The sequence below is a fragment of the Arachis duranensis genome, chromosome 4, assembly GCF_000817695.3.
Source record: "Arachis duranensis cultivar V14167 chromosome 4, aradu.V14167.gnm2.J7QH, whole genome shotgun sequence".
NCBI classification, from domain to species: domain Eukaryota; kingdom Viridiplantae; phylum Streptophyta; class Magnoliopsida; order Fabales; family Fabaceae; genus Arachis; species Arachis duranensis.
The window spans coordinates 75,768,199-75,776,821 of record NC_029775.3 but is presented as its reverse complement, the minus strand read 5'-3'; positions in this window follow the sequence as shown (position 1 = coordinate 75,776,821).

Here is an 8,623-nt window from a genome sequence, read left to right as displayed (position 1 = left end):
TATTCTCCGATCAGCCTTGGCTTCGCACGCTGAGCCAGGAGCTAGGTATGTTGTATACTTTGCCTTCTTTTACTCCCTTGCTTATCCTTATTATTTCCTATTAGGTTTCTCAGCACACAAGTAATCCTATTTCTTGAGCGTTGAGTTTTTTATTTTGCAATTTTGTTTTACCTATTTTTTAAGGCTCTTAGTATATTTTTTCCCACTATTATGTATATATATTTTACTGTTTCGAGGTCCGTAACACCACACTACCTCTGTTCTACGACTTAAGCGTAAAACTCTATGTAGTAGGGTGTTACATTATGGTATCAGAGCAGTTGGTTCCTGTAGAGCCTGAGTACGACTTGATTATGCTTCTGTGCATTCTCTGCATATGTGTCTATGTGCTAGTAGGATATCTAACTGATATAAGTAGCATACATATTCGTGAGCATGCATTTGGGACTCTTAAGCACTAAACTTGAGATATTGAGACTGATCACCTTAATATTAATTATTTGGTGTGAACAGGGATCAAATGTCGACTCACGGATCGAAGCGAGGTAACTGGAGGAAAAATCCTAGGACGGAACCGATGCGAGGATCCCAAGATGGAAGGTTGGGTGCTGGTACGAGCAACATAGGTCAATACTATAGATCCATGACCCTTATTGATTTCCTCAAAAGTGGTCCACCCCGATTTAATAGAAATGCCAATGCGTTAGAGGCTGATTGGTGGTTTCGAGACGTGTAGAGATTTTTATATACTCAGCACATATCGGAAGTACAGTCGGTAGAAATAGTGACTTACATGTTGGAGGAAGATGCTCAGAATGGTGGCAGGAGTTGTATCATACCTTGCAGATGGAGTTAACAGATATCCCTTGGAATAGATTCAAGACAGAATTTTATGGGAAATATTTCTTACATGCACTTCGCATTGCAAATGAGTTGGAGTTAATGCAACTGAGGCAAGAAAATATATCTATTGCATTGCTGACTATACCCGTGAATTTGACAACTTATGTCATCTCTCAAAAGTTTGTCAAGAAAATCCAGCTGACTATGAGGCATGAAAGTGTGTTAAATATGAGAAAGGACTTAGAAGAGACATCTTCAACTACGTGAATTCGCAAAGGTTAATGAATTTCCCTGAATTGGTTAAGAAAAGTCAATTCGCAGAAAGTTACTTCATGAAGTCGGCAATGTTACAGGAAGGCTATGGAGAGACTACTCCAGATGAGCCACATAGAGCCGGGCTAGGTGTATGCTACAAGTTCGGGAAGCCGGGGCATATAGCTCGAGATTGTCCACACAAGAACGCTGGGATGTAGCTGAATCCGATCCTCAAACCTGAGGTAACCGTGAATTAGCAGTTGAGTTTTTAGCTACCTTGTATATCATTAATATGTAATATCCATTTGTAAAGCATAACAAGTTTTGATGATCATGGAGTCCGAGCCGATGGTTGGTCAAAGACTATTAGTTGTTAAGATGGAGCGATACTTAGCTAACCTAGATGAGTGACTAGGTTCTTAAAGGATGAGAATCAGAATGACACAGTGGAAGCAGGGTGGATTATACCTAAGGAATTAGAACCGTTGAGAGCTGTGCGGAGTTACCGTTTGAAATCCAGTGACGTTAAAACTTCGAGGAAGAGGAATAGAGCGGATTCAACTTTGAGTTGCTAATGGATTAAGAGACGAGTCAAAGTGAGACCAAATTCCTATACGAGAGAGTTTTCGAAACCATTCTTGAAGATATACCAGAATTCCACCTTAGAGAGAGCGTGAGTTTGCGAAAGACTTAATGCCCAAAAGACGGGTCAGTGTTAATTGCACCACAAGTGAAGACATCATTATAATCGGTGAAACTCAAGACCGAGTTGGAGGGAGTACCGGAAGGGTGAATCTAAGTGTTTCTTAACGAGAGCGCGCCAACTAATCTTCATGACTTAATCTAATCTTTCTCTTATAACTTACATTGAAAACTTTATCTTGAATCTTTTCCTGTACCAGCCCAATTCATCGTTCTTCTGATTTTACTCCTTACTCATATAAAGCTTGCCTCTTTTGAAATAAGCCTGAACTCATCCTAATATAAACACATAAATCTTGAATCCTGGAGACCTGCGGTGCGTAGAGTTGCTCTCTTATGGGAACTCTCATTTATTTAAAAGCCAACTAGAACATCTTTAATTTGACATGCCTTATTCATCCTATTTAAGCTTTGATTCAAACTCCTCCCTTGAGATGCAACTAGGTTTCTCTCCTGGTGTATTCTATTGGTTCTGTACAACTCTGGCTAACTATATGCAAGAGTTTCTTTTGATTTCTTATGAACACCGTTCATGTTACTCGTTCGTCTCTTTGAACATAATATTTCTTTAAAAAATCAATTCGTATTGGATCTTGCGATGCACATAACTCTTAGATGAAATTATTAGAGTGTCAATCCTTTAGAGTAAGACTTTTGAACATGAAAGTAAACCAGCGGCATTACGAGGGAATTCAAAACCTTAATCCTCGCCGATCATATCACTCGTGACTAAATAGATGCAATGAGGTGCACCGTGTGAATGAAATACCAGGATACGGCAGAAGCCTTCGAGCCATGGAGAGAAGATTGATCTTTCTGCCAATACTTGTATCGCTTAAGCCTAATGAACTATTTAGGAAATGACTAAGATGTATTATTGAAGGACTTAAGATGCGTGCTGATGTAGCACCGTGAAGTTGTAATAGACGCCCTAGGCAAAGAGTTTCTAAGGGATTCTTGGATGTTAATTCCAAAGGAGAAAATGTTAGATAAGTTAAAATTCTAAGTTAGAGAGTGAGAGTGTGGTTGGACGTGCCGGACTAAATCCATTGCTAGTTTATGACATGGTAACGACGAGATACAGGACACATAACGAGATAATAAGGAGCCACCAAAGATATCGAAGTTTGGTAAACAAAGGAGAATTAAAAAGAGAGTTATATGCCTAATGCAAATGCCGAAATAGAGATCGTAGAGTCAAGGACTTAGGGAGTGCAATACTGGTGATAAGGAGCTACTAAGAGTATTGAATCTGGTTGAATCAAGAAGATACCAAGAGAGGGTCAGGTGTCGAGATCGGAAGTTGAAATGAAAAACTGTTGTTCGAAGCTTACAAGAGAGGATTTTCGAAGTTACCTTGAGGTTTCTAAGATGTATCACGAATCCAAGAAGATATTTTGAGCAGCCAGAAGTGAAGAACGAAGCAACAATATATGTAATTACATGTTCGACACATGAGAAAAAAAAAGAGAAACCACCAAAAGCTGTGCGAAATGCTACCACCGTCGAAGGTTCTACGTTAAGAGTGAAAGAAAATAGCCATCGATTTCATAGTAGGGTGCCGAGGACTAGGACAAAAGGTGATACTGTTAGGGAATTGTGGATCAAGTGACCAAGCCCATTTTGCCTACCGGAGTAAACTACTTATTGGGGATATCAAAGAGACTATACATCAGAGAGAAGGTGAGACTTCACATTATGCTAAACACCTCTGAATTAATAGAAAACTGCAGCATTGAACATCTTAGTTTCTGAATTTAATAGCCGGTACAACGGAGAAGAGCTACGCAAATTCGAGTTAACATTCTCACTATAAAAGCCGACAGAAGAGATATACGAAGCAAGGAAGTTCTGAACTCGAGAAGATTACTTTAACAAGCTGGAATCAATGAATAAGTCAAGATTAAGGGATTGAAGCCGAAATGTCTTAGGACTTGGATTTATGGCAAGGATGGCTTTTTTGGATTCTACAAGGAATTAGGCCAGTGGATGTCAGGTAACTCTATCCTCACATCTTTCGAATTGGTACGATGTATCACATATCAATTTCAAGAGTACACCTCTGATGTCAATCACGTATTAGAACTTGGACCAGTGCAACTGAGGAATGATCTAACGTTTTGAGTAACCTCAGTTAAGATATATAATAGGATACCATACCAAGCAGAGTAGAAGTTACATTAGTAGAGGGTGCTAAAATTGGAACTGGAAGTGGGAAACGTACTTAGAAACTCAAATCGGACAGGTGGAAGGACTACCCACACCACCTTTCAGATAACTGAATTTGAATTTTGAGGGCAAAATTCCTAATTAGGTGGGTAGGATGTAAATCCTGTAAAATTAGCGAATAATTAGTCAATAAATTAAATTTTAATTATGAAATTAAAAAATGCAAAACTAATATCAAAATAGGATAGAGCTCTTCAAAACGAGAATTTTGATACAAATTTTGAAAGATTTAGCCCAAAATTGGGCCAAACGGGCCGAATCGGACCCAAAATGGGCCCAAGGCCCAATTCAGCCCAACCCATATAACCCCTTTCACCCCCTTTCAGCCACAAACCATCTGTTCATTGGGAAAGAAGGGAGACACGGTGAGGAGAAGAGAGAAAGAACATAACCTAGGTTGAACTTCAAACCAAGATAACTTTCGATCCGGAGCTCCGATTGACAAGCCATTTGAGGCCACGCGTTCGTCTCGGAGTTCTCTTCAATTCTATCCAAACAAAAAGGTATGTCTTTCTCAAATTCGTGCCCAGTATTCTGTTTCCTCTTTATGTGCGAGCCTTGAGTGATTTTAATGATTTTGGTGGTTTAGGTGCAATTTAACATTGGATAATTGTTGGATTATACTCCAATCATCAATGGGTAAGGTGAGGAAACCATAGCTCTATCTAATTTCTGAATTTGGGTAATGGATATTGAGTTGGGTATATATATATATATATATGTTGTATATTTGTATTAGGTGGTGTGTTTGTAAGTGGAATTTGATGTTATGGACATTGGAGGCCTTGGATTGGTATCAAGTCTTGGTGATCTTATGAATTGAGGAGCTGTGAGCATGGCTTAAGTGTTGCTTTGGACAATAAATAAAAGTGGCCAAGGTATGGTTTAGGTTTCGCGCATTTAATATATAAGGTTGTGTGAAAACTTAGGCTAGAGTATTATAAGATAGGTTGAAAAGCTTTGTTATGTTAAATGGTTAGTGTTTGTGATGTTGATGAATAAATTGATATGATATGGTGTTGAGTAATTAATAATGGGAATTAAATGTATGTATATGTATATACTTGTATGATGGTGAAGATTATGACAAGGTAAAGGTGTGGTTGAGATAGTAAATGGTATAATTTGGACTTGTTGGTATTAACTTGATAAATTAGTATTGTAATGAGGATTGAAGGATTGTATGAAAATGGTAAGAATTAGTATGTGTAGTACTATGTGGTTTGTGGCTAAATTGGTAAAGTGGAAGAAATATGATGTTATTGAGCTAGGTTGTTAGAATTGTTGTGTTATGGTTAAGGGTTGATTATGCTGATGGTTGTGGTATGCTAAATTGGGTGGAGATGAGGTTTGAAAGGAAAATGTGGTTTTGGCAAAAATGAGGTTTGGGTGTGATTTGATAAAAATGAATTTTGGTGAACTTTGGAAGTCCATAACTTGCTCCTCAAATTTTGGATGGAACTGTGGTTTGTTTCAAATGAAAGATGGTTTTACAAGTTTTTGAATGATATCAATTTTATGAAAAATGGAATTTTGTAGAGAAAGTTATGGACGACAGAAGTTTGGTGTATAAAACTGTGTTGCAGGGTACCAAAAATTGGTTTGAAGTAGCTTTCTGGGCATTCTGCCAAATTTGGAAAAACGTCCATCCACACGTACGCATAGCCCACGAGTACGCATGGCGTGGCATTTTAACGACATTGCAAGGGAGAGATAGGAGCTTATTTTGGTAGTTTGATGTATTTTGGGATACCTATGTATGTATATATGTATATATATATATTCTCCGGTCAGCCTTGGCTTCGCTGGCTGAGCCAGGAGCTAGTTATGTTGTATACTTGGCCTTCTTTTACTCCCTTACTTATCCTTATTATTTCCTATTAGGTTTCTTAGCACGCAAGTAATCCTATTTCTTGAGCGTTGCGTTTTTTATTTTGCGATTTTGTTTTACCGTTTTTCAAGGCTCCTAGTATATTTTCTTTTTCCACTATTATGTATATATATTTTACTGTTCAGAGGTCCGTAACACCACACTACCTCTGTTCTACGATTTAAACGTAAAACTTTGTATAGTAAGGTGTTATATAAACACTAAAAAACTATGTCATATATGTAGGTTTTTTTTATTATTTCCCTACTATTTTAAAAATTATTTATCAAAATGCCACAATTTAAAAATTATTACCTAATTGTCATCCTTTTTATTACAGTGGCAATCGTTTTTTTTTCGCAATATTGACGTAGATACGCTGAACCGAGTTGCATTCAAAGCATGAAAACGCTGAATCAACATACACATGAAGATAGAGCTCTTAGCCAATCCACATTTTCTACAAAGAAACATCTAACAGAAAACTAGCATGTGGACAAAAACTCCAAAACTAAAGGTGCCTCCATATTGGAATTGACCGGTACAATAGCGCTCCCTTCCATGCACCTTAGTCCAAACTCACCCGCTTCCTCTGCTCACTTTATCATTTTTACTTCTTGTTCCAGGGGTTATCTGAAAAGGTAGTTTGGGCCTAAATGAGAAGTCCAGTCTCCTTGTGAGGTAGCGTCCGACTTGTTCTTATGCCGAGGTGTCACTGTTTGAGTTCCCCATGAGGAGGTCTGGGGTGGTACCTATAAAAGACTCTGATGTTTAAATTAGCAAGGGCTTTAAGTAGGTTTTTAGTATATTAGAACGTGAATATACCTGAGGAGTGTCAGTGTATTTATAGTAGAGTCGGTAACCACCTTTTTTGAGTAGTTCCACCTTTGTTGGTAGATGATCGTTCCTTTTATCTTAAGAGTTTGTTGGGATATATCTTTAAGTAGAGATAGAGATAGTAGAAGAGATTTGGGAAGGAAGTTGCTTATTTTGGATAAGTAAAGCTGGACCTTTTTGTCGTGTCCGACCTCTTAAGAGGTCGGGTAAGTTTGGAGAGGCCACCCTTTTTTGGATGGGCCTTTTATCCTTATTAGGCCTGTCTTTATTTTTGGGCCAGGATATGAACAGTGCCCCTGCTTGAATCCGAGCTTTCATGAGGTTGCGTTCAAGCATTTATAGTTCCTGCTTCCTATCTCGGGTACGCCGACTTTATGAGGTCGGGTACTCGACATGTTTCGAATTTTGAAACGTTGTCACTTTTATGATATGGCCAATGTTACACGATAGTTTTCTGGGAATCTGCGCGTGGCTTTAAAGAGGGGTGCAAAATGTCTTTTTTGCCCCTTGTTTCTTATAAAAGCTTCACATCTTTCTTTTTCTCTTTTCCATTTCTGAAAACATTTCTTTCTTCTTCATTTCCTTCATCCAAAACCCTTTGCTCTTCTTCCCCTGTTCTTGCTTCACAACAACGTTCTTAGCTCAATATTTCTCCATCTTGAATCTTTTGAAGATTTTTTTGTGCTTCGAAAAGGAACATTCGAGCTTTCTTTCTTTGACGTGCCCTTCCATTCGTGTGTTTTCCCAAGGTTGGTGTTTTTACCCATCTTTTTGTTGTTTTCAACTTTTATGGGTTCTTGTATCTATTTTGAATGATACTTTGAATGATGTTTGGAAATATTTGTTGATGATGGGAGTTTTATTTTTCCCTTTAACTGCCACTACTTGTTTGTTCTTGAAAACATTTTTTTAACTTGTCTATTGTTTGAGATTGTTGCTATAGACTTTGATTATGTTGTCCCCAAATGGTGTTGTGTTTTCTTGCTCGAAAGTGACATCATTTTTTAACTGTTGAATTTGATTGTGAACACATTCTTTTGAAATTGCTATTCTGTCAACTTCCTTTGCTTGGTGTCCGAGTTCGTTTCGTGATGGCTTCTTTGTGTGTTGTATTTGTAGGTATAACTTTATGTCTCGATATGTTATTCATGATATGTCAACAAAAGTCCCCTCTTCTCTTTTAACTTGGGTAGATACTTCTACCCTAGCTCATGTTCCTGTGATTGATAGAGAGTATGCCAAAACTTTTCGTAGGCACCATAGGTTTTGTGAGAACCAGGGAGATGAGTGAAACTATGAGATAGTAGTGCCTGATCCCGAAGAGAAGGTATGCTTCCCCCATTAGATAGGTTGAAACGCCCCTTCTTTTACGCTTATGATTGCTTTTTAACTAAGATAGATGTTTGGCTTCTATTTTCCAATTTTGAGATTAATGTCCTCTCGACTCACAATGTCGCCCCTTTCCAACTTCACCCTAATTCTTGGGCCTTTCTGAAAATATACCAACTTCTATGTCGGGAGTTTGATGTTCGACCTTCCCTTAAAGTTTTCTTTTACCTCTCTATTCTAACGAAGCCATTTGATTCAAAAAATCTAGCTGGATTTCATTTTGTGCCATTCATGGTAGGACGGTGGTGCGGGATTTTATAATCTACAAACTAACCGGCAAGTGCACCAGGTCATACCAAGTAATACCTCAGGTGAGTTAGGGTCGATCCCACGAGGGTTAATGGATCAAGCAGCAATAGTCAATTGATTATTCTAGTCAGACAATCAAAATTTAGGGTTTTAATAGCAAATAACAAAAAAATAGAGAATTAAATAAAAACAAACTAAAATTGGTTAAAAAAATAATATGATAAAGATAGTTAAGGTGTCAGAGATATT